The sequence below is a fragment of the Tinamus guttatus genome, unplaced genomic scaffold, assembly GCF_059628265.1.
Source record: "Tinamus guttatus ecotype Peru unplaced genomic scaffold, ASM5962826v1 Tinamus_guttatus_pri_ptg000327l, whole genome shotgun sequence".
Taxonomy (NCBI): Eukaryota; Metazoa; Chordata; class Aves; order Tinamiformes; family Tinamidae; genus Tinamus; species Tinamus guttatus.
This window is the reverse complement of record NW_028288861.1, coordinates 3,929,953-3,955,346: the sequence shown is the minus strand read 5'-3', so window position 1 is coordinate 3,955,346 and position 25,394 is coordinate 3,929,953.

Genomic DNA, 25,394 nt, shown 5'->3' with positions numbered 1-25,394 from the left:
GAAATAAAAGCCAAGGGATGCAAGACGGTTGGGCAAAAGACAGTAGGAAAATATGGATTAGACTTATAGTCATGGTAGATGGCATGAATAAATATAAAGTTTGCACCCCAGAAACTCCTCATCAGTATAGTCACACATTGACTGTGTTTCTCCATGGAAAATTCCCTCCAAATAGCTTCTAATTTTAACTGTGCAAATCAAACTAAATATTTTGTAACACATCTAAAGACAAGCTAGAAGAGCTGGAAACAACATGGAGAAACTACTTGGAAAAAGACTTCATAGAAAGTTCTGTGTTGTCCCGGGTTAGGAAGGAAATGGAAGGGAAATAGTAGGATGGAAGTGAGGGCACAGGGTGGTAGATTCTGACTGATACAGTTGCCACAGATATGGAAAATTATGGACAAGGTTGAGGCTTACAGAGGGACTTTCTTTTTTTTTTTTTTTTAAAAAAAAAAAAGGCAGGAGAAATCATAGAGAGTTTTTCCAATCTCTTACATGGGATAGACAGCAGAATCTCAGACTAGTTATCTTCCCTATCAAATCCACAATCTCCTGATTGAATATTGTAGAAAGAGCTCAAATCTTTAAACAAATGCTTCAAACAGTATGGGATTTATGCTGTACCTAGAAATTCTTCCTTAGTGATTTAGAGCTCTTGGTATTAACCATGTGTACCCTTTGCTGTGCTCCAGTTTCCAACTGCAGAATCTCGCCATGCTAAAAAGCCACCTTCTGTCAGAAAGCCCCGAGCCCTGGGCTCATGGGGCCAAGGCATCAGTCACAGATGCTGTTCCCAGTAAGTCTGTGAGAGGGTGGTCATCTATTTCTGCCCTATAGGACAAATCTGTTCCACAAACAACTTCATGTACAAACTTACCTCTGATACATGTCTTCAGTCATTGTGTTCCTGTTTCCGACTTCCTTGGAGGAAGGAATGTAAAAGGTCAACATGGTGGAGAGACATCCCAACTCTGCTGAGCCTTGTGCCCACAGAGAGGTACAACTATTTCCTCCCACACCCTTCTATCAAGCATCACTCACATGCAAGAGTTTACACACTGTGAAAGTCATCAAATAATTTTTGGTTTATTTATTTATTTATTTAGTTAGTTAGTTAGCATTGGACTGTTTTTCACTTAGTTCTTATTCTTTGTTGTCCTGACCAAGACCTGATTTAGTGACCATTACAATAGACAGAAAAAAAAAGTCATCAACAGTAAATGGAAGTAAAAATCTTGGAGATATTTCAACAATGTTAAGCTTATTGGAGACAAGCTTTGACACGTATTTCACTGTAGTCCAGACACTTATCAGCAAAACTAATATTCTCTCTCTACTGATTTTATTAAGTTGTCACATATATTGGTGCTCCTCCTTGCTTATATTCTCATGTCGGTTTTAATATGGATTGCAAGTTTTTAGGTCCATCTGCCTGTACAAGGTCACAAACATACATAGACACTCCTGAAAATACCAGAATTAATGTGTGGGAAGACTTTCCTCCTTCCTTCCTGCCCAGTTCACTGAGAAGCTGTCTAGTATATGAGAAAGCTGAAAATAACAGAGCCTAGATACTCTGGAATCACAGGCGAAAATTCTGCAAAATTCACTCAACTCTTCACCCTCCTAAAGTACCTAATTTAAGTAAGCATGGAACTCCAGGATAAAAACTTGAAAGATGAGCAGGTGCCAGCTCCAAGTTAAAATATCTCCTCATTTAGCCACAGAAAAAGATTTTGTGCTAGTGGTCCTGAACAAAATGTCCCTTCCAAGTTTCACATTTTTGCATTCAGTATTAATGGCCCTTTCTCCATGTAGGAACTCCATTTGAATATAGCTCTACACAACTGTAAAATAAAGCTGGTGAAATATTTTCCAGCCAGCCATATATTCAGCATAATATTTTTAAGTATTAAGTGTCCCTTCCAGAAAAAAAATAGAACTTAACACATAAGATTTCTAAGAGAGAAAAATCAGTTTGTTTTTTGATGAAAAAATACTGAGACTTAAAAACCAACAGCTTCTGATAAGCAGTACTGCATGCTGGCTTTAGGCTGGCATAGATTTTGTCTGTTTGCTTTAATCATTGCAGGTAAGCCAGGTTACTCAAAATGATAGCATTAAGAAAGGTATAGTTGTGTGCAATGGGGGTGACAGGATGCACCTTTATAGCCAGTGCCTCAGCAGGGAAAATGAAATGTCCACTATCACCCAAGTTTATTCTTAAGATAAAGTTAGAAATGAGAAAATAAAAATCCTTGAAGCCATTAGGTCCAAATTACTAGTATTATTGACCTCTCAGAGAAACTTCAGATAAACTGAGATTTGAATAGCTTGCAAAGAAGTAATGCATTATTGTTTTTGCGAGGTTCCACATCTGTGCTTTCTTTTCAAAATACAGAGAAGCACAGAAAACATAAGTCAAGCCACTGGGAAAAATGTTCTTCTAAACCTGTATTGAGTTACCAAAGCAATGAAAAAAAATATAACTGATTACTAATGAAATTGCCAAACTGTACCTTGCATTTCATATCTATCTGTTAACTGTAGCAAATTGGTGAGTTCTCTGTTTCCTTTATTCCTTCCTTCAGGCTCTAGAGCTTTTAAGTCCTTTCTAAACCACAAGGAAAGAAAATGTACGTCACTTCCACACTACGTAATTGTCAAAATAGGAAGAGATATTTGGAATTTAGTCATCTCTTGGTGATGGCAGGTTCTCAAAAGTGAAAAGGTACGGATTAAAAAGGAGGAAGTAAATCTGATGCTATGGTGGCCATTCTTCTGGGAAGAGGTTGAGAGGAACTTTTATCTGTAACGGAAGAAAAGGTCATGGACTTAGGAGCAATCAATGGGACTGAATAATGGTATTATTAAAGAGATGTTAAAAGGGAAGGGAAAGAAAGGGAAATGAAGGGTGTTTCTTCATAGCTTCAAGACCTAATTATCTGCTTATTCATTAAAAACTTGTGTTGTTATTTATTATTCATATTACAGTGGTCTTCTACTCCACTAGTTAAGGATCAAACCATAAATATGATATGCTAACAGATACATGATCTGCTAAGCTCAGGGAAACTGGACAACAAAAAAAGACTGTCCTTCTCTGCAAGAGTTTGGAAGCTGCATAATTAGATAAATAAAATAGTATTTTAAGTTTCCTTCATATATTTTCTTTATGATTATAACACATTGTATGCAGCTACACCACATAAGGGGCTATGGTCTGATTCTTCTCATTGCCCTTATTCCAGAGGTTTTATAGAAACTGGCGGAATTTGTGCACTGCATAAATAAGTAACAAACTTTCACACCATCACACCGCCATTGCTACAAAATGTTTTTGCTACATTATCCTAAGAACTAAAATTGAAGCAAGCCAATAAAACTCATTAAAGACCACAATTTGGTCATTAGCATATCTGAAATTTGTTCTTCTTTGTACTAGCATCTCCAAAGCTGGGCTGCTGTGTAGCAAAGAGCACCTGTCAAAACAAAAGAAGAGCTTCACGCCTCACAAGTTTAAGCCCCAGGTAAGAAACTTAGCCTTGTAGATAGGCCCGAAAAAAAGATGGTGCAACCTGAAACGAGAGAGACTTGTAAGAGAGAAAATGAGGTCCCTCTGGGTGCCAATAGGCTTTTGTTTGCCACGATTAAATCCTCTTTGTTTCATTACAAACGTCAGTGCAAAAAACAAACAGTCCCATCAAGATAAAGAGCTCGCAATACATCTTTCCCTCTCCTTACCTCGCCAGCACAATTGCCACTTCTTTCGTGGACAAGCTTAAAAGAGCTGACTTGGCTCAGATAAAATTGATGAGACCTCTGAGCAGGTGTACAAGGCAGGTTTCGGCTTTGAAAAAAGTGTGAAGCACTTATGTCAATGGCCTGATCAGATGATAAGCACACTGGCTTCCTTGGCTCCCTAATTAATTTTCTCTCTTGAAGGGGGTGTCTGGAAGCCTAGTTGAAGGCTTAAAGCCTTAATACCGATGGAGATTCACTGACATTATGCTTTTTTCTGAGGAAGGAGCCATTTCTAGAGTCATGAGCCTCACCAGTATCCAGTCTGAACCAAGTGTTTGTTTCTGCAATTGTTTTAAGCATTATTGTTAATCCAACATAGAGCTCCTTTGTCTAAACAAAACAGCTACTGGCAGCATAGGGACTAGACCGAGCTGGCGGGAGGCAGAGTCAGACAGACACACATTTTAATTATCTCTTTGAATCAGAAACATAATCTGAAGGCATTTATTACTACCTACTGTATTGTAATGTAATTACAAAACACTGTACGATTTCTTCACAAACACTGGTTTCTCCCCATAGAAATCCAGTATAGCCCAATGAGGTAGTGACCATATAAGTAATGACACACTCTGCACACAACCAAAATCATAAACAGCCCTTGCTATTTTACTTTTATCAAAGTGTCAGGCTTTAGCAGAGTCACTGTTCAAAGGTGATGTGCCTCCCATAGCGTCAAGATGCAAAGGTGAATGACAAAAATGCGTGCTGCTTTAGCACAGGCTGGATGTGAAAGAAGAGCGAGCTAACATGCAATTTATGCTTAAGGCAATTATCCTTGCTTTTCATAAAGGTAAACGAGTTAATAAAGCTTCCTCTTTCCTCCCCAGTTTATGATCTATGCCTGGTATAGATGAACTATCTCTGGTTGGGAAAATTATATACAGGACAAGCATCATTGCTGAGTTAGGATAGAACTAATTGCAGTAACAGTTTGTGTTATTGCAGTTAAACTGATACTCAGCTTAGGTATCCTCGATGAGGTGAGATAAGGGTTCACTCAGGTGCGGATACACAATACAGTTGGAAAAAGAGACGCTAGGCTAGTCTGATAATTACACTTTTTGTTGATGACTTCCTCTCAATGAAAGAATAGGATTCCACAAACAAAGTATGCTTTACCATGTTTATTTACACACAGAGAGACACACACACACCTGGGTGTGAACAGCCCGCGCTTTTTGACTTCCTAGCCTTTGCCATAAGCACTGCTGTGTTACTATTCGCTAAAAGCCCTCGGGAGAGGAGAAGGATTGGGTTTGGCTCTTAATGCAAATTCCTTACCTGGTAGATGCAGAAACCTCACCAACTATGTTGAAAACAGGAGAGGAATATACAGCACAATTAAAAAAGAAAAAAGAAAAAAAAAAGAAAAAAAGGAAAAAAAAGAAATATTAAGAATGGAAGCAAGAAGGAACAAAAAGCTGAGACAGAATAAGGAAATAAAATCTTCTGAAGAAAATATAGCAAAGCCAGTTTGAAAAAAACCTGTCCAATGTTAAGATGTTCAAGTCCCTAATTGATGAATTTGTATATTTAATGGCCCATAGACTTTTTTAATTAAGATTGTCTCAAACCCCAAGCTCTGTATGACAATCTTAAACTTCCAAACCACCTAAACATATGTGGTTTAAAGTAAAATATCATCGAGAACACGACTGTAGTAATCTGCCTTATGTTCTATAATGTTGCAGTACAGTAGGGCTCACGTACGGTTCACTTCTGAAATGAGAAATCCACTGGAATTCAGTAGTAACACTACTGGAATCATGTTGAATCCATACAGATATGCCACATTTTTGTCCTTACTCTAAGACCAAAAGATGGATTTTGTAACATGCAAAAGATGGGTTTTATCACATGGTTTGTGACACAAAATGGTTGAGATTTCAGATCTCAACTCCAGTAAAACATTGTCCCAGTCTTGCACAATTCAAATTTCAACCATGCAGTGCCTTGGACAGCAGATAACCACTTATGACCAGGCCTCTGAGTGCATCACTACAGATAACAGTACTGAAGTGAAGCAAATGCAGCTGAGGTGTGAAATAGCAGTATTTATTATTATTATTTCAGTAATTATTTCACTTTGAAAGGAAGTTTAGTTTCTTGGGTAAGCAGAATATAAATAACTCTTCAGTAATCCCTTCTTATAGCACTTACTGTACTGCTATCCTGCCACAGATAGATACTTTTAAATTTGTAGACATTAGATAATAATGGTAACATCCTTCAGTGGTTAAAAACAGTAATAAATTTTGCAGATCAGGAAACTGACAATAGTATGGCAGTCCTTATCAAACAAGCCCTAGGAAAGTCTGATGCACTATTTTGTCCCCATAAGCTGATGCAACTGCTTGGAGTATCTATTTCTTTTGCATGTTCCCAAATGGCCAACAAAACTGTGTGGTTCATTTTACAATTCCTAATTGTTTCACTGCACTCACTGAAGGGATAGTCCATTTATAAGAGAAACAAACACTTTGTTCCCGTAATGTTCCTTGCAAGATATTCTAGAGTAAAGGAAGCTTCTATAAAAAAAAAGACTGAAAATGACTTTAAAGCTGATAAGAATGCCAATCATTTTAAAGTAAAAAAAAAAAAAAAAAAAAAAAAAAGTATCTCAATATTTGTATTTATAACCAGAAAAAGTTTTTTGGAGAGGAAAGACACAGAAAAGGGCACTGTATTAGCTAAATATTGTACCTTACAACATCAGTCATTTCCTACTCAATAATACTGAAAGGATCTAATTTATAAGTTTTTCCATTTCCCTGTTATGCTGGTTTGTAAGTTCTGACATTGCTACTGGTATGTTAATGAGAAGCTAGTGTTCCATTAAGAGTAAACCATATGCTCTACCGCATACTGTGAAAGAGAAAGCATATAATGTGACTGTTGCCTTAGTAACACATTAATTCATTTTGTCAGTGTTGGCACAGATCATTTCATTTATAAGAAAACAAGTATAATAGTTTACCACATCTATAATATTTACAGTGTTTCTGTTACAAAACAGTGACAAAATGAGTTTAAAAAATAGAGTTAGGATAGTATTATTAAAATATGGAATTTGTGGTAAAAAATGTTCCCATACACATTAAGAATAAGATTGGTTCAATTTTTCTTTTCACATTTTAACACCAAACTGTCTGCTTTTTTGCATATTTGTATTCCACTAATAATATGCATAAAAATATAGTCCATGAAAAAAACACAAGTACTTTAGCAGTTTTTAATGACTGCTAAACAAAATATTTCATACAACAGTTTTGTTAAATTACAACCATTATGACCTAATCGTATGTTAGTGCGTTACTCATAACAAAGCTAAACATTTATCTAGTTTTATCTGTTGTTCCAGATGTGTCTTAGTATTTTAACGCTGCTAAAATACCAAAATTAAAGTATTTTGTTCTCTGAAGTAAGTAGATATCTTAAATTTCATTCATACAAAAAGTCAGTATATATATTAAATAAATGTATATTATATGCTTTAGACAGAAATGATACCTAATATGAATTGAGATACTGCAAAGATTTGATAAGGAAAAGTGGATAAGTGGGAAAGGTAATTCCTGTTACTAAAGCCTGCACCTGCAGAATGGTATCAATCCTAATTATTCTCAGGGCATTCCGCATCTGTATATGCATGTTATTAACAAACATTTTACATCAGTAATGCATATCTATCACTTTATACCAAAATAAACAACATCACATTTTAGGTGTAACTATTATGGAAAAAACATTTCCTAGTACAGCTACTCTCTTTTGCACACATCCTAAACAAGCAATTAAAAGTTTTTAGCAATACTTATATCTCCTTAACTATTTGGGCAAAAACAGATATTCTGTAAAGGTTCAGTATGATTTGTTCATACAGTATGAATAGCGGGCCAGAAATATAAAGAATCTTTATATAATTCCACTTAGATTATCCTCGACAAATCAGTAATATTATGTTTCTCTTTCTAAGGGAATTTGACGTGACTTTTGGAGCTTTATAATATAACTCAGGAAAAGCTATTATTAAAATTTTTAAAAAGTCTTATGAATAACAACTTCTGCAAAGAAAATTAAAACAAAAATTATTTCAAGAAAAAACATAATGGGTTGCCTCTGGAACACAACCACACGCAACAGAGTGGGTCACAGAAATCAACACTGAAATCTATATTTTTAAGTTTTTGTAGCTATTTAATTTCTTATTTTAGCTTTTTTTAACTGAAGAATAAAAATAAATCTGTAAAGTTTGGAAAAAGCCTCCTTTCAGCTGTAGGCACTGCAGCTCATGAAATGCATTTGCCATCTGTATAACTGAGTTCCATTTCTGCACTGAGATGTTAATATATTTAGCTTAATATTGTGCAATTAGAAGACTAATTAATACAGTTACTCATATTGGATTGATCTCAAATAATGTGAGCAGTACATTTAATAATCTTTCTTTATAGCTAATAAAATACATCTGTCCTGTATGTGATGTACTATACATACAGTCCTGCATTATTGGTAATTTTAGATTTTCTATCTGTTTTTCTAGCACCAATATTTGGTTAACTATAATTCAGAATATATTTTGCTGAGGAAGTTGAAGTCTTTGTTTTCTTAGCTTCCTAAACGTAACCCCACACTGCAAGGTGGATATCCTACTAAGGTCACATGGAAGTCTTGACAACTTCACGTTTTAGAAACCGTATTTAAGAATGAAAACTAAGAAAAAGAAAGGTAGTGAACCTGAGGGATACATAACTTTTATGTGAGCTATTCATCTTCATTTGACAATGTAGAGTCCCCAGCCTTTTTCTTACACATTAAAATCAGCCACATGACATCACCAGTCTAAAAGACAGAAGTCACAAGTGAAAATCTCTCTATCCATATACAGAAACAGAAAAAGATGAAATGAGAAAAAAGGAGGAGTAGTGACTTACAGAGTAAGTAAGGAGTACTTTGTCTGCTGAGTAATGGGGAGCTCTGTTACTTTTTTGATGGCACTGGGACTCTGAACTTCAGAAAACTGGCTCTGACAGTTCTGTGCTGGTATCCGAGAGGTTACTGAAGTTAAGTTAAAGTAGACAAAATCAAGACATTGTTGAAATAGTTATCATGTTTTTCTTTTGACCTGTGCATTCAGAATATTTTCATTATCAAATATTGCCTTCTCAATTGTTATGGAGTTAAATAGCAGGTGATTTGAAAACAGATCATAGAATAACAAACTAACAAGCGAACATAAACCTGTAAGAAGTCAGTATACTCAGGAAAGGCAGATAATAGCCTAAATCACATGAACAGAAGTTTACTAATTGTAGCAGATCACCACTAACAAATCTTTGTAGATTGGCTGCTATTTCATTGGAAATCATAGTTTTATCTTCACTGTTATTACTATGATTCACTTTGTATTCAAAGTTATTCAAAGTACAAAAATCTTTCTGAAGATAAACACTGCTTTTGCAAAAGTTGCTACTGAATTATAAGAACAATATAAGTTTAGGTACCTATAATACCAGATGTTTGATGCTACCTCTTTTATAGAAGCTTTTGAGAATGCACTTTCAACAAGCAAACAAGTTAGTATCTTAGAAGTTAGCATATATCAAACAAATGGTAGGTGCTCGTATGACTACAGACCAGAAGTGGATTTGGTCTGATCCCTGATCTCTGAGCATACATGGGCATCAAAAGTTTGGGGAATTCGTCTGGAGATCCCATTTTTCTTACCATTCCTCTGGTCCTAAAAAGGGCAATTGAGAACAGTTTAAGAGTTCCACTGCTGTGAAGGCAGTCTGAAACAGCTAGCACGATGAGTAGACAGGCTGAAACATTCCCTTTTGTCGAGGTGCTTTTGATAAAATTATTCAGTGGATCTCCATTAAAAATTAGCTGAGTAGCCCTGTCTGGGCACTTATGAATATCCATGTCACGGAATTTTAATTTCACATTTTTATTTAGTCAGTAGCAAGTATTATTTTGGCCAAAGATAGAACACAGGACAAGTTTAGAGTGGTGCCATAAGGTTTACATACTAGCCTATATTTAAGTGGGTGCACCTGGGTGTTCTTCCTCTCCCCACTTCATAATGACATGTTGCTTCTTAAACGCGTTGACTGCTGAGCAACACAGTCACTTAGACTACACGTTCTACTAGTTCTCTGCTTATCTTCCTTTAGACTATCTGGATCTGCTACTATATCATATACTTGATCTATATGTGTATAAAAGAACTGAGATCTTGTTTCATCATTCCTGACTGGAGAGAAGGAACAAAGAACCAACCTTCCTATCAGCTTCCCAGGGGAACCTCTAAAGTTCTTTCATCTCTAGTAAGCAACCTGAATTCTGGTGGATGCTAAAGGGTGGTGAAACTCAGACGAATAATTTAAATCTCTTGAAAACTAAGGTACGACTGACTATCCATTAATTAGTCCCCTCATTGCTTGATGCATACCAACCTACATTCACCGTAGCTTCTTTGCTCCAATGTGGGCCTCTTCATAATATGCCACCTCACATATGAATCATAGTACCTACAAACACAGCAGATTTCTTTATTTTTACTGGTTTACCACTGTTCCTGCCAGATAGAGAACCAGGTGCAGAGGCTACTATAACAGTAAGACTTTGTCTCTTAAGGGAACTCATTTGTTTTCAATCTGCCTCTACCGCTTCTTTGTCTAGAGCTCAATTATGAAACAAATTAGACAGCTTAAGAAATATAATTAATAAAGGAAATAAAGGAAAAAGAATCTTAAGCACAACGTACAATACTAGAATATTTAACAGGATTGTCCCCTAGTCAATGGCAAATGTCTAGCCTGTGACAAGTCTTGCAATATGTCCATGGTAGCATATAAACACAGTACAGCTAGTCATATCTGGCATACACGCATTTTAACTTGCCTCTGACAGCCAGCTAACCAGAAGCTTGTTTAGATTTAGGGGGTGGTGGTGATGAATCTTTGGCAGTTGTAGAAATAGTAGCCTAACAACTTGTAATACATATAATTACACTCCATATCCCCTGGTCAGCATATCTTCTGATATGTAAATTAGATGGAGCAAGCAGATGTATAACCTAGGAAGCATTCCAGATTCATCTTGATAAAAGTATGGTATTCATACAAGGCAGGATTCCTTTGTCTATAACAATGCCACAAGCAACACCAAAAATACATTCCATTTAAAAATAAAGCTATTGACCACTTCCAGGGGCTACAGTCTGCAGGGAACACTTTCATCCCATCTGCCATATCTAATAAACAATGTTATTTATCTGCATGTGCTGACATCACACTAAGGTGGATATGTGATAAAAACATGGGAAAAGATAACAGACACTGTAAACATAAAGAATTGCAAGTATGAAAAAATGTGAATTTAACTAAAAAGTGAGAAACTGAGGGAAGAAGAAAAAGATGATAGTGTTGTAAATCATGGCTACAGTAGCTACTTTTATGTGCATTGAGAAGACTTTGAGATCTTTCTCACCCTGCCTATCTCTACTTACTCATTATAATTAACTCCTCGCCAGTCATGAAATCCCTTTACATTCATAAGTCTCTGAGACTAGATGATATGGAAACTCCTGAAACAACTATTTTTTTTGTCCCAGATACCTTACTTCATTCTACAAGAAAAGTCATGGGGCACTTACAATATTAATATATGATTTTTCAAACAATACTAGTGTTTATTGAGACCTTCTGATAATCTAGCCAATTTCTCAGCTGGTGAAAATGAACATAAAATATCTATGTATGTGAACCACTTCCAGTAAGGCACAGCAATTATTTTTTGGAGAGCTGTTGTAGGAACCTATGATGCCATTTTGTCTCTGTGCTTATATTTGGGGAGGTTAAAGAGTTGCCTTGCCATATTTGGTTTCATGAACACTGAGTATAGAAAATCTGCTTGTAATTTAGGAAACTTGATGATTTGGCATATTGTCACATGCAGCACAAATCAAACTAGGCTTTTTTTTTTAGTAAGATAGAAGTTGTTGACACAGTTTGGATGTCTTTATCAAGACACGATGTTTGATATATAAAGAGCATTAACAGCATATTTTCTTTGTTTAACAATGTAGTTGAGATAATGTAGCAAATCAAATCAGTACTCAATGTGCATGTTGCATGCTGTTATTCTCTAGATATATTATCAGGGCATTATAAAAGATGGGCATTTCTTTGTTAACTCACAGAAAAACAACAATACTTTTTTCCTCTTGGCCAGATTCCCTAAATAGAATTGGAATGGGAGAGTTGTGAATTTCTATTTACTTATTTATTTATTGTTTCACAGTAGCTTGTGTTATTGCAGTGAGTTTAAGCGTGACTATCGCAAATTCGAGTTTATCTTTCAATACAGAAATTTTGGATCAGCGCAATCACTACAAAATAATTCACTGAACTCATTGCTGATATGTTTGCAGATGCTTTCCTGCTATCTTATTTTAGTCTCAGTAAAATTAACATCCTTTCGTATGGTTTTAAATTGCCAGTCCAATGGCCCCATGAATGTTCGGTATGGTAAACAGAACTTGCTTTATTTTGTATTAGGGCATGCACGGTTTAGTTAGAATATTTCTATGATCAGTGTGAAACATTTGCATATTTATTGGCCCAGTCCAACTTCCACTGAACTTTCCAAGACCTATGAGTACTGAGGCAGAAACTTTAATTCTTTGCCATTAAATCATCAGGTTCAGTTCAGTGGGTAATAACTTATTTTGCTACACTTACCTTTCCAAATTCTAGCTGTCTTAACTACTGGCATCTTTGATCCATTGCATTCAGTCCATGCATTTTCATGCTTTTTAAATGGGATGGTATCTTGACCTCTCAGAAATTTTACTAGAATAGACTGGGACAACATGTCCCCTAAAGGAACCATTCTGAGGAATGTTTCTGGCCATGTGAGCAAATGAAAGGAGCTGTACTGTATATTTATGAATTGGAGAGTTTTCTATTTATTCTGCAGTAGTTTTTTCAGTTTAAAACTCCAAGAATAAGGAATCAAATCTTAAAAGTGAAATGTGCAAACTTTTCTATTAAATAATATTTATATTCAATTTTTAAAAGTCCAATAGATCAGGTAAACACTGCCATACGAATAAAGCATAACTTAAGTACTGTTTACTGTACACAGATAATGAAATGGCAGCGATTTAGTACCTTTGTCACAACATAAAGAACTATATATACTCTGAAATTTATTATTCACAGAAAGAATGATTAGACTGTAATCTATGCAGATCTAGTTGACCTAGAATTTTAAGGAAAGTCATCTTCTCTTCAATTTACTCATCTGCCCTCCCTTATATAAGGCTTTTTGTAGTTCCACTTGGATTGATTTTTATTTTATGAACAATTTTGGTGATTTCTACATCATTAGTATTGCTTTCCCTCTGGTCTGTTAATTGCTCTTAAAACAATTTAGAGTTATCTGCCATTTATATTTTATAATAGAATTTTAAGGCCCACCTAATTAACAGTTGGATATATTCAGTGTGTTTCCCCTAAAACCTTAAGTCCAAGAAACAAAACAAAACAGACCCCATGCTTAAAAGCAACCTGCTAATCCTAGGTGTTTGATCGCTAAAGTTTCTGTTTGTTTATTTTCTGTTGTGAGTTCCACTTCTGTTGGCTGAACCACTGTACTGGGTATTGAAAAAAGCAAAATCAAAGGGAAAAGTGCTTGCATTTTTGGAGATAGTCACCAGAGGGCATTTATGGACTAACTGAAGATATCTTTCTGCATTCACCGTGGAAACACTGAGAAATATTCTAAATTATACTATATTGATACCAGAACCAAATCACTGAAAAAAAAAAAAAGGAATTTTGATTTAAATTAGAATTTTATTTAAGAAGATCAGGAGAGAGATGACCAATGTTTTCTGGCTTCTCTGGAAACAATCCACCGTATTACATATTTCAGATACCATGAACTTTCATACCACCACAGGAAAACAAAAATAATTAAAAAAAAGAAAAAAAAGAAAGCAAAGTAAACAGTGTTGTGCTTTCCCCAGCATTCTATATATTATAATGTATAAAACGGAGGAAGAAGCTAGTTATTTTTAAGACTGCTGTTGTTGAATAAAAGGACTTCTTTTTTTTAATGTGATTTCATCTTCTGTGCTGGAAGACATACTAATTGAAATTAAATTATTGATTATTGATTATTAACTACCTCTCAATAGCTATACTGCTAAAATAATAAAAGAATACCCTTTCCAAAAGAGTTTGGAAAACTGATTGGAAATCAGGTAGTAAAAGCTGATATGACATTGCAATGGTCAGGCTAGGTCCATAAATATATATTTACTTAAATAAACATAAAACCAAAATTAAACAATTTTGATTATAGTCTTCTGTGGATTTTCAAGATATTTCTAGATTTCATGTGCAGCAAAGTTTCTGGATGAAATGCCATTTTTAGAAATGTCTTCTTAATCAAGAAGAATGTCTCTTGGCCATTATCTCCCAAACACAGAACCTGCCAGCATGAACTTCAGAGAATTTAACAGAAATCCTGAGAACTATTGTATTAGATAAGACAAAAATACAGTAAACCCTATGTTTAATAGTAATGACTAAGTACTGCGGTGGCCTAATTCTACATTAGACAATCAAACATTTTAGTTTTTGATAATGGAGATAAGCAGAAGGAAAATGTATGGTGAAAAACGTTTGCAAAAATAAGAGAAAATACTTAGAGATGAGTTAAATGCAAATGTTCTCTTTGGGTGGATAATGGAAACATGGGTGGAAATGTCCTCTTTGAGTGAGTCAGATGAAGTTAGCAGGATTCACAGACTACCATTTTAGAAAACGACAATGTTTAATTTCATATCAGTGTTCTAGGTTTAATACTCAACTTTTTTTACTGTAGAGATCACAGACATTGGTAATAATGCACCTAAAGCCAAAAACTCCTTGAAATACATACTTTATACATAGTAAGAACTAAATCGTGCTTTCTTTTTTTTTAATATGGGTATATTACATGTTCCTTTTTCTCCAGATTTATTTTTCCTTTGAAAAAGCCTTTTTTTTTATTGCTAAGAAGAATTTTCATATGTATTTATAAGCCAAAGCTTAGAAATTGTAATCCTCCTGAAATTCAAAAATTTTCATAACCTTCCATTTGTTTTGTATTTCCAGGGCACAGTTATGCTACAAGAATCCAGTACCATCTCTCATTTCTATCTTTCTTCTCTTGTGAGTGGATAAAAGTATTTCTTCAAATATTCTACAACGGTTAAATTTATTTTGACTTATTTAATGTTGATCCTAAAGTTCTAATTCAAGAGAAATAAAAATAAGTATATTAACTGTGTAGTACAAATCACAATGATCGAAAATCATAAACACACAATCCTCTCCTAATTAGAGCAGCAGCTTTTATCTGAATGCCTCCTCAAACAAACGGAGGTTTAACGCACCTACATTTAGGTAGGGTTAATGCCTTGAAGTTCAGAAGGATCATTTTCTGTTAGAGCATTGCATGCAATATCCTTCTGAATAAGGGACTACTATTGCCAATGCACTGCTTTTCTCTTCAACTCTGCAGGTTCAGATGTCTTCAGCTATTGTTGCAAGGTAACAAAAGGAGAGGGAAGTAGCTACCTTGGAGGTTTTGTCAAAGATAGCTAAGGGCCAAATCATCCAGTGTTGTATTTAAACTACAACCCTGAATTACACAGTAAAATGATACCTCCTGTATTGTACAAAACAACCCAATTTAGTGACTGTTAAAACTGCATTACTGTTAGCAGAAAATAGATGCCGATTTCTGAAGTGTCTTCTCGATACCATACATTTCATTGAGATTTTACTTGATCTATATTTAAAGTACTCTTATTCAAAGTATTCTTAAAGACTGGGGCTTTAATACTGAAACTATTTTAAACATATAAAAAATTAAACAAAAAAGACATGGTAGAATTGAGCTTTTATTTCTTTGGCCACATAGCCTTCAGAGCTGTGAATTACATCTTAATCTCCTATTTTGTTCTCTGAATGCTGTGTGATGCCTCATGGAAATGGACATTATATATGCCAGCTGTTTAAAAGTAAGTACCTCAGGAATACCATAGATGTGTGTGTATATATATATATATATATATGTCTATACACATACACACATATGTGTAAACAATTGCCTCTATATATGGGCATAATTTTCATCTGGTATTTTTTCTTTTCTTTTTCACTGTGTAAATCTAAGAGTTAGATCAAGTTAATCTTAAATGAGGAGAATAAAATTATTTTTGTATATTTTTTAATAATATTTATATTCTTTATAAATGACTTAAAATTGATTTAATTATCATAGGTTTAGAACAGTAATGCCACGAGGAGCTAAAAACATTCTTAAAGGACCTTAAAGACACGCAATCTTCAGCTATACCACCTCATAAAAAAATTAATGTATTACCATGTGAAAAAGAAACTTAGTCAAAAAACTGTTTTTCCTGAGAAGAACATGGGATAGCTAAGTTTTTCAAAGCTGCCTTATTTTTTCCCCCTACAATATGCCTACATGCCTGCTTATAAGCATTATTTCTGCTCTGCTATCCTCTTTCCTTCCTTTCTCATTGCAACTGTCCATGAAACTAGGGCAAGAACAGAGCGAAGTTGTCCAAAGAGGGGCAGGCTACATAGTTCAAAAAAAAAAAAAAAAAAAAAAAAAAAAAAAGTGAAGTCTGGAGAGGTGCTTGGAAGAGAAAAAGAGAAATGCAAATAGATTCAGAAAGGAGAGAAAGGAGAGAGTGAGAAAACAGAATTCAGATTGTGGGAGACAGGGACAGTGAATGAGCTCAAATGAGAATGAGACAGAAGGGAAAGGAAAGAAGAATGTAGAGGAAGAAATGAAGGACCAAGAGCTCCTAGGGCTCCCCATAACAAATAAGGGACACAAGAGCACTGTAGATTTTCCCTAAACAGCTGCACTTGCACAAAACAATCGTTATATTCATTTTCCTGTAGAAATGTATCAGGTTATATGGACAATCTGAGATGACCTAAACTTTTGATTAACTTAACTGGAGAGGCTTGAATATAAGAAAACCAATACAAAAAGTATGACATTGCAAAAAGAAGAACAGAACGACCTGTGCTAAAAACAAACCGTTAAACTAGTGGGAAATTAGTAGTTTTTCCAAGAAGCAGTGTAGGGATTAATATTACTTAGTATTTTCATTAGTAACATCAAAAAAAGTTTGCATTTGAAATTTGCTAATGATAAAAAGCTGAGAGGCATAATCAAAATATCACAGAGAAAGACATTATGATACTGGGGACAGAAATTAAAGAGATGAAATGCCCAACATCTTTTGCACTTTTTAGTCTAATAGAAAATTAGACTTTCCTTCCAACCTTGACTTTGCCTGAGGAATATTTATTTGGAAAAAATAAAGGATGAGAAAAATTTGTTTGATTTAATTAATTTCTGTTAACCCTAGATTAATCAAGGTATTTCCAGGAGAGCTATGCAAATGCTGATGCCACTGAATGAGAAACTGGTAGTATTATTTTACTACTGAGTATAGTTGCGGTCATTTGTAATCCCTGACAAAAAAAACGTATCCTGAAACGACTGAAAAGAGGAGCTAGGATGACTGGGGTGGATCTTACAGGAGAAGATTAGTAGAGATTGCCATGGTTTGTTCAGTTAGTTTGTTCAGATGAAGGTGAAGTTCAGATAGATGTCTGAATCATTTCAGGAGCATGTGTAAAGATCCAGAATAACTTGCCTGCAGTGCAGTGGTGGCTTAAGGTACTTAACTGGTTTTAAGGGCCAGATAAATTTACATTTATGTTTATAAACGCTCGTCTTTGCAGCAGGGTATTGGACTCAGTGATCTTGAGGGCCCTTTCAGGAAAAACAGTATTGATAGAATGTGAACTATGGTAGTAATGGAAACAGCACCTGTAACACCTCAGCTAAATATAATTTGTTCTTTATGTGTTTATTAGATGAAAAAATGTATGGAATTACACAGCACGACTAAAACACTTTCGAAGATAAGAAATAGCTCTTTCTCTCTTGTAAACTCTTTGCCTAGAGGAAACTGTAACTCCCGTAAGTGGTCATTTGTTTCCAGCAAAACGTACTCTAGTCTCCATGCTTTTTCTGTTCTGTTGTTAATATTAGAGAGCTGCAGTGGAGTAAGAAGAATTTCACTGTAAGAAGTGCTAAATTCTAATTTTAAGCTATTTTTACTGAAATAAATATTTTAAAATAGTGAAAAGTATGAACAGAAATAAATTTTTGAGGCTATAATTTATGAATTCATAGCTGGCATATTGATAGGTAAAGACTAATGATGCTATGTATGACAGATCTCCCATCTTTAAAGGAAAGAAACACTTTTTGGTACCTCTCTGCTGGACAAAGGCAGTGAGAAAACATTAGAAACATCTGAGATTGAAGTGTGGATATGAGCAAGCGAAAGTAAAAAATTAAAAGGTAATATAAACAGAATTTAAGAATTCAAATAAAGTTGAGTGGGCTGATTTGTTTTGCAGGGATTATTATCACACATTCCTAAAACAACTCATAAACACATACACTTTTTTTCCGAAGTGATGAAAAACCGTATCTAATTTCATAAGGGTATTAATGGACAATCAGATTACTTTTCATGAGTGCAGTTCCAGAGACTGTTATCAAGCACCCTTTTTACTCTGGATTCTCTCATGGTGAGTTGCAATGAGAGTGGAGAAATACCAACCATTCTGACATCTCTGCTTCTTCCAATAAAACCCTCTAATGATGAGACAGCCTAAGAAACTATTATCCCTATTTGCCTGCTCTGCTCCTCTGCTAGAGATTGATCTTCCATCGTGGAGGCTGTTGAGCAAAAGGGAGTTGTGCATTTCGCATCCAGGTAGACTTACTAAACAGCCATCAATGCAGCAAGCTATGGAGAGTATGAAATAGGTACTGGGCATACCTATGGACTTTTCTCTTTCTAACAAGATATTTAGAATTGGACTGCAACAACAGAACACACAACACCAGAACTTTTGTGAGTGCACTCAGATTTATGATATATAGAGCACACACCTTCACTTCTCATCATCACTTTCCCAATGAACATAGAGATAAAAATATTCACCTATGGCATACAAATTCTAGTAAGCAAAAACTTCTTAGCCTCCACTGTCCATTTATTTCATTATTGGTTTTTAAAGTCAGAAGTGAAAATATGGGTAAAAAAGGACATATTTTTCAAGTTTCTGTGAATAATTAGATCATGAATAATGAAATTTCACTACTTTGGAAACATCATTTTCTTGTTCTAAATCAACAGTAGATTAGAAATTAGGCATTTTTCTGTTGTTGAAAACAAATAAGCAAAGCCTTCTTGATGAATACTTTCCCCAGTTCTACTGTGCTAGGAGCAGTGCTGGATGTTTGAAGCATTTGTGTTATAAAATAATATTACTTCAAGTTTCAAGGCTGCAATGATAATTAATATTTTCTATCAGTTCTTGATATTCATTACAAGTACCAATAACATTTGTGACATTGTTGAAAAATCCTACTCTGAATGCTGCTGAGATAGATAAGTTGCTTGATTTTGGATCAGAGTGCAGTATCATTTACATCTGAATTTACTGGTCACCATTTTTTTTCCTGGCTTCTCCATCAAATGATGCTCTGTAGAGACTTTTTTGGGACCCAAATGTTAGTTATCCATTGGTATGTGCTGTACAAATTTAGTAACATGATGAATGGTATTTTAAGCATAAACATTTAAAACATATCTGCTCTGTGTTTAAATGTCAGAACAAAGCATACTACAGGAAAAACACCTACAAATGCAAAAAAGAAATAAACCCACAAAATACGGGTTAAAAATTTCCATATTTGATCTGGGTAGCAAATTATAGAGAGAGAGCAAAACCCCCCTACGCATAACCATAGCTGCCAATTCTGGATCTTCCAAAAAGCAAGGGCAGGATACCAAGTACATGCTTCTGCCTCGTGCCAAGCAAGCATCTATGAAAATGTCACCTTTATGCAAGTGAAACACAAAATGAGTAGAATTTGCCCTTAAATCTGAGGGGAAAAATGTTCTGAAAATAAACAAAATGCTTTTTACTGCTAATTAAAACATGAATCAATAAATATTTTCAAAGTTAGATAATGCTGTTCCTCTCAAGCTGAGCACCAATCTGCTGGGCTCCAGCCAGGAGAGAATCTTTTCTAGCATAGTTACAAACAACTGATGAGTGGAGTGGAAAACAGAAACATGAATACAACTTTCACAGTAATTTAAACAGAGCTGAATAACTTATATCAGTTAAGAGTCCTTTACCCTTTCCACCTCTTTTTATAGTGGTCAGTACATTGCTGGTGGGATAATGAGCTACAAGGAACAGTCAAATTACTGGAATTAAGATGTCAGCTTCAAAATAAACACCAGTTGGTGCAACAAAGCCTGCAGCTAGGATTAAGTCAGGACCAGGAAGACATTTAAAACCAAATTGAAGTAGCATTACTGTTTATGAACAGAGCACATGCTATGGCATCCTATTTTCTTGCTCACTGACCAAATGGCTGTAACTGCATATCTGAAAGTGATTGCTTAAACTAAGCAGGGAATATGCTCAGGCTGCAATCCTTACTTTTGGTGCTGAATCAGACCCCATTCTCATTTCTTGTCTTATTGGGCGTGAAATCTTTTGCGTTTCCCACAGTTCTTCACAAATGAGTGTATGATTGGGGAAACTGAGCCCCAGATGCTATCATACACTCTTGTTGCTTTGTACATTAATTATGGGATAACATTCAGAGCAAAGAAGGTGTGGTAAGGGGCACTAAGGGTCACTTGAACTGAATTGCCATAAGTGACAGCAATGCTTCGTCTTGGGCGGTATTTGTTGGACTGCTGATCCTTCCAGATGCTTCAGAAATTACAAAGAAGATTGATATAAGACAATGATTGCAAAAATATATTGAAAAGTGGCTACCAAGATTTCAGAGTTGAATCCATGATCCTTACAAATAACTCAGGAGTGAAGCCGTGGCATATCTTGTGAACAAGTTTACACAGAACATGCATGGACACAAATGTAAAGCAATGGGTTTCTTTGTTCTCTTTCTCACACCTATTCTAAGCAAAGCAGACAAATAAAAAATGTACAAAAATACACAAACTAAATGCTCAAAAGAAACTCAAAAGAATAGAAAGCTTCTCTAAAACTGAACTGCGGGAATATTCAAGGAACCATATACTGCACAATTAAATCCATTTGTCTCTGCTTCTCTCATAAAGCCTTTAAAAAAATAGTTGATGCCGTCCTGATAGTTACTAAGTCCTTTAAGTTGTTTTTTAACATTTTTCTTCGGGAGTCTTTGAAAATGCTGAAGATCCTAATCAAAAGAACGTAAACCATCTTACGTGCAGAAAGAGTACTGTAAAACTGAAAGGGCCTGTATGTCCAGAATGTAATATTCCTAAAAGCTACCAATTGCAATTGAGCATTTACAATATAATACCTCAGGAATCAAATATCTCTGCAACACAATTGTTGTGGTCATGCTTTCCCAGTAGCCTTCACACAGTTTAAAATATGACTACATATCAAAAACTCCAGAGTTAAGTAAGTGGTTTTGATTTAAATGCAGATTCTGTGATTTGCAGGTCCTGCTTTTTAATATGTAGTCTCAGATAGTATTAGATATGAGATCTGAGATGTTAGGTATTAGATCTGCTTGTACTCTTCTCTATCCCTTTTCTCTCCCTGCTCCCCCCAACCTTGCCTCTACACCACAAAAGCTTATTCCATACCACTTATTCTGGACACATTTATCACATTATATTTTATGTCCATTAGGGTTTAGACTAATCAACCTCAAGTAGTGGACACATTGCACTAAATTTCCAAACAAAATATTCAGCAGAGCAGCATGTTTGCATTATAGCTCAATCAGTCCTTAGAGTCACTGCTTCTACAACAGCCTGATGTACGTTTTAAGACTACCTACAGCACTTTAAAGTTACTCAGTGGTTTGCAGCGTTAACAGCAGAGTTATTCCCAATTGTTAGACACAGCATGAACAGATTCACTCTCTTTCAGAGATGCTACATAGATTTCTGCTCAGCACTGAAATTCTCAGAGTACAAACTCAGTTCAGCAGAGGATTTATCTATCCCATGGCTGCATCTGATCTCTGCTTTTTCTTAGAGATTCTGTTCTGGACTCTTTTCACTGCCTTCCAGCCTCCTCCTGTGTCACCCTGTCCTGGCTGTTTCAGTTTTGCTTGTCCACAGCTCTGCAACTCCTCTGCGTGTAGTGTGTGCCAAGAACTAATCTCTTTTGCTATCTCCTACTGTCTAGCTACTAACTACAGTGTAAGACCACAGGCCTGAATGGCATGGGGATGCCTTCCTCTGACAAGTTAAAAGGAAGAAGTGTCCAGAACATATTCGCTATCTGTGAGTATTCTCTATTCGAGTGAAAAGTCAAGTCATGCTGTATAAGGTTGAAATTCAGTATATCATGGGCATATTGAATTCATGGAATTGTTTTGGATACAGCATACCAGAACATTAATCCTGCAATAATAGGAATTCTGAAAAGCCACTGCAGCTGCTGCATGGTAGTAGCAGTAGGCTGAAGAAGAAATATGTATTAGAAGGATATATTAGAAGGCGCACTACCGCACTTAGGGCTGCCTTCCTTCAAAAATACCGGATTGTACACTTCCTTGTTACTCTTTTTTGTTTAAGCACAATAGCACAGGCATATAGAGAAATAAGATAACTGCTCACTGATCTTATTCATTACTCTGATGTGAAATACCCTGTTGCATACAAGAACACAGACCAGAACACAATGTATTACATCACTTCCTATGTAGCCTGCAGGGAATGCTCTGTAATTTCCATACGATCATTCTTTATTTAACAGTCATATTTTATATTCCAACTTTGTTTTCTTTTATGTGTTGTTTAATCTTTATTTTATACCCTTCAAATCAGGACAAACAGAGAATGAAATCTGGTCTGGTGGGTAAAATAAAAGCTGGAAGTGGGGGATCAGACCTATTTTCTTGCTATATAGAATCTTCATACGTGACTTTAGACAAGTAAAAAGAAAAGAAATAGTCCTTTCCTGATGCAAGGGAATATGCTATAAAGAAGAGTAAATGGAATATTTCAAAACATTTACGCTAGTGTAATAGGTCATATATGTTTTTCACAGAATAACATCCTCGAGTTTATAAAGGGAATATACATTTGAAGTGAAATTCTCAAAATGCTTATACTAATATAGCTTGAGCAAAGTTAATTCAGTCCTTTTATGCATGTATCAAGATACTGTTTCTTTACTTGATCCCATCTATTTTTGTGCAATCTCTGCTTCTTTTAATGAATTATTAGTCATGCAGTATTTGACTACTTATTCCATGTGAGATCTCAGTCTTTTTTTGAGTTTTCACCGCAGTATTGCAGATTTCTTCTTCGGTATTTCAGTACTCTTACTGTGCTAGCTGAACGCTATAAAAATAATAAACTTATCTTTACAAGTTCTGTGAAGATATGTGATATTTTTCCTGCTTATGGCTACCTAGCATACAGAGAGATTATCAGTTTAACTGAAAAAAGATATGGCTACTCCAGAAGAAATAGAATAGTGAAGGACTGTATAGTGCATATATACAGAAATATGAATTGTAGTATTTTAGGAAATACCCTATATTTGGTCATACCCTATATATTGATTTGAACTGAGAAAACAAAAAATTCATATTTAGAACAGTTTTTAATTTAAAAAAGGAATATCAGATCTATAAGCAGTCTTCTGGAACTATAGACTTGATAAGACAAGTCACCTCGATAACTACTCTTTGTGTGGAGTAACCTTGTGAGGCGGGGTTTAAGACACATATTTCATACCCGCCTTTTAATTGAAAGCCTCCCTGGACTGCTGTTTTCTATTCTGTTTCTAGAGTATAATAATACTACTACTATTGCCAGTATCTTCATCCTGACCCTCTTCCCCACTGTTGATATCTTTCATCAGCTCCTGCTACTTTACTCATCCTCTGGGATTTATTCCTGTCCACGGCATATAGCAGTGCAAACACTTACTTCAGTCAAGCCATATCAAACTCCACTGCCATTGTCAGGGAGCCAAAGGCGACCATGCTTTGAAAACTGGATGCTCAAACTTCCTTCAGTTGCAGCAGCAAGGAAGACTTGCAGTGGTGGCTTTCCAAACTGCAGACGGCCCATTCAGAGACAAGACTTCTGATCACATGTGAACTGAGATATTTTTTCAAAGTCTTGTAACTAAACTCAGCCTAGGAAAGTTCCAGCGTGGAATTAAATGTCAGTAACTTTTGACAGGACCATGAGCTTCTCTGCTGAAGTCACTGGCGAATCTGAACAAATGAAGCAGAATAACTTTTTAACATAGTCAGAACAGTAGTTGTTTGTTTGTCCTAACACTGATTTCAGGATCTACAGAAATTCAACTAGTTAAGGTATTAACCAAGACATACTCATATCATGTTTTACTGAGACAAACTAGCAGGCTACTGAAATTCAGTAAAATTTAGAAATCATTTATTTTAAAAAGGATAAAATAATACTTAATGCAAATTTTTCTTTATGGCTGATTTTATATCAAGTTGCACCCAACTACAAAAGAGTTTTCAAAGAAATCTATTAATTAGTTGTTAATTTAAAATGACCTTGGACATTAATCCCTTAACCTCCCTTGGTATCTTTCTGACAACCCCCTAATCTCTTTCTTCAAATTGTTGGTTAGAAAGTGCACCACTAAATCAGCCTGTCATCAATTTTGTCTCTCACCACAGTGATTCAAAGAGTTGCATCAACTAGATCATTTAAAGAAACCACATCTTTTTACAAGAACAGCTGCTGCTATAATTTATAATGTATAACATAATCTCACATTCAAATTTGACAGAGTTTGGTAATGTCTTCCAATAATAAGCTGTGAGAGATTCTGTCCTGGGATGCTGGAAACAAAGCAACAACAAATTATTAAGAGATCATAATCACCAATATAACGTGAAAAGGGAAAATAATCACTTCTAATATCAAAAAAATATGATGTCGTGCAGACTCTTTTTTAAACTGCCTGTTTCAATTTTAAGTATGTTCTGGTTTCTCAGGACATAATTTCCTGAGATTAGTGAATATGAATGAAAGTGCTAAGTGCTGACAATCTGAATTCTCACTTCCCTTAACACTCAAGTGCTAAATATTGCCCAAACTTTTGCTAAAATGTTAAGTATCTATCTTTTTTTACTACTAAATTATCATCAATCTGAACATCTAGCAGCTACAGCTACAGTACAGTAGGAAGAGTTTTCAAACTCCTGGTGTACAGGAGAGGTAAATTCCACATCATGGTGGGAAAAAAAATGCAGTTTTCTTGACAGAGGAAATTGCTCTACTTGAGAAAGAGAGCAAGAGAGTCGCTACTAGGATTATGGATTGATAAAGTGTATCCTTGCAGATTTTTTTTTGAAAAAGTCTCAGGAGCAAAAGCATCTCCATGGACAGATTCAAAGTTTTT